Source organism: Nothoprocta perdicaria, unplaced genomic scaffold (assembly GCF_003342845.1).
Source record: "Nothoprocta perdicaria isolate Ctin4 unplaced genomic scaffold, notPer1 scaffold_47, whole genome shotgun sequence".
Lineage (NCBI taxonomy): Eukaryota > Metazoa > Chordata > Aves > Tinamiformes > Tinamidae > Nothoprocta > Nothoprocta perdicaria.
Genome location: NW_020455721.1, coordinates 2,029,350 through 2,031,979, shown reverse-complemented (window position 1 = coordinate 2,031,979; position 2,630 = coordinate 2,029,350). Strand labels below are relative to the sequence as shown.

Below are 2,630 nucleotides of genomic sequence, written 5' to 3'. Positions count from 1 at the left end.
AAAGAAAAAAATGTCAGAGCTCAAATTAGAACAGTGGATTCAGTACAAAGTCTTTAGTCTTATTTAGTCTTATCATCGCTGCAGTGCTACATTTCTGGGATGAAGCCTGATATCAGAATATGCATCTCCCATCATTCAATCATACATTGGAGACTACCCAACTTTTCTCAATAGTTCCTTTAAGGTTAACCAAGTTTCGTTAGGTGGGCCCTACATTACTAGGTTGCTTCATGTTGCATAAGGGGCATCCTCCACAGTACGACTTTGATGGAATCAAGTGAAAACTAGTGTCTAGAGACAGCCTAGGATTCATTTATAGTAGAAAATCAAATCAAAACTTAAGATATACAAACTTGTACGAAAAAGTACAACTAAAAACTTAAGAGTTATGCCAGTGGCAAAAACACACCTTTAATTCTTAGCATAAATTTGCTTTCAGAATGAGCACAGACCAGATTATTCACAAACCACTAAAAACTGCTGCTAAGTGAAGATACAAAGTAACCATGAAAGAAGTGCTTGAGGGCATGGGAGATGGGATTCAATTAACTGAGCCGTACTAAGTGGGATGTAGCCACTACTTTTCCTAGCTTTTTCTTGTACTTTAGAGAGAATGTACAGGTATTTTGCAATATGTTGAAGATGACCATACGCACTTCATCCTTTTCACCATACAGTATGGTGAAAACAGAAAGGTGGAGGGACAAAAGGTGAGACAGGAAGAGGTTAAAAAACTATTTCAGAAAGAAACAGTCTATCCTACTAGTGATAAATGCTTTTTTTGTTGTTGTTGCAGAAATACTATCTTGTCTCATAGAAGATTACTACCACTGGCCTAACCTGTCCCTGACTGGTTAAGTTTTGGTTTTGGAGGTGATATGACTTTGTTCTGTGGGAGTGCAGCTCCTCAGACAAGGAGACTTGGAGGGTTTGTCCACCGTTGCCTTTATGGCCCCATCCCACAGTGGGAGGACCTGCGGAGCAATAAACTTGTAGCTTGTTCCTTAGGGCCTGGAGAGCTTGGTGTGCTGTTCAGAGAAGCAGCAGGACTGCCTCTTTGCTTTCCCCTGCCTCCCTGTGCTGAAAACCTGTTATGGTTATGAGGCTGCAAGGGCATATTGCTCTTGAAGCTGAAAAGAAACTAAGGCAGCTGAATTTGAAAGGACAAAGAAAACTGATGTTCTGCTATAATTGATGGCCATTGATCTAAATCTAATTACTAAATATATATATATATATTTTTTTTAAATGTTGGAACTACATATGTTATCTAGTTTCATACCGGTTGCTTGATACAGATGATTCCAACTTCTACCAAATATTTCTTATTGGAAATAACTGAGTATATTTATAATACAATTAAAGGTAAGCAATTGAACAACATTGATATCCTCTTCTCTAGTCTTTATTTGATTTAGTACTGTGTTTCACGTGAGGAGAAACTTTGCATGAGCTTTCAGGTTTGATCCTTCAATGTCCTCTCATCCAATGTAAACGTGCAATAGATATACACATAATTACAATTTTATATTATATATCAGATACAACTATATCTGAAAACGTTTACTCTTTAGTAAAGTTCCTTTCATGTGAAAGATGACACTATTTTATCTTCTCTTAGCCATCTCCTTCGTAACCAGACCCAAGCACTATAGTTCTTCATTGAAATGGACAGTGTATAGAAATACTATATTTCAGAGCATTTAACATTGTGGTATTCAAATATCCTTCGCTAGGTAAACATTACATATAATGACCATCATAAAATAAATACGTGGACTTGAACAAACATGGAGTGCCTATGATCATGAGAACATTCTTCTATATTCATCTCTCCTATTCCCATCTCACTCAAAAACTCAAGACTTCAAAATGCAAGAACTGGATGGGAAAAGGGATAAAAACAGCAATGAAAAGGTCCTAGTAGTTGGTGGTCCGCCAGTTCTCCACATCTCACTCCACTAAAAGAGGTTCTGCAAACTCTTTGCTATGGGTTTGCTCTAACTAGCAAGGATCTGTAGAAGCTTTTGAATCCCCCAGGAAAGAGGCCCCCATATGATGTGCATGAGTGCATGCTGATGAAGTAGACACATGGCAAAGTCCAAATAATTATTGGTATAAGTATCAGCTGAAGCAGATCAGGTAGGTAAGAATAAGGAAGTCCTTGAAACGGGTCTATTTTATGTAAAGTTGTTTTTCATAGGGGCCTAGAGAGTGGTATGGTTAGAAAGGTCAGTTTTGCCAAATATAAATTCTAGAAATAAGTGAAAGCCAAAAATAAAAGTTGTAAGAAAAACCAAAAGCTTTCCTTCGAGCCGGAATTGAACCAGCGACCTAAGGATTACTTTTTACACATAGCCTACAGTCCTCCGCTCTACCAGCTGAGCTATCGAAGGAAGATGAGAACTGGATGCCAAGAATAAGTCAAGACTGTATCAACAATAGCCTTAGGCTCTAATGGACTTCCATATGTATTGCTTTTCACAACAGCAAAACAGGATCAGAAAAGAGGAGCAAACCTGGCTTTCCCTGCAAAATTGGATCTTGGCTGCAAAACTGCCAGGTTTCTGCCTAACAGTTCGCTGTTCTCGTAACACTGTTGTTGGCAATAGCGATAAGTTAGAAGTTTC

General features: G+C 38.3%; 1 non-coding gene across 1 annotated transcript; it reads right to left on the bottom strand.

Annotated features, from left to right (window-relative positions):
- Positions 1-2,306: 2,306 nt before the first annotated feature.
- On the bottom strand, positions 2,307-2,396 carry TRNAY-GUA. The gene is given in 2 exon segments: positions 2,307-2,342; positions 2,360-2,396. It is a non-coding gene; the product is annotated as a tRNA-Tyr (tRNA).
- Between the last annotated feature and the right edge of the window lie 234 nt (positions 2,397-2,630).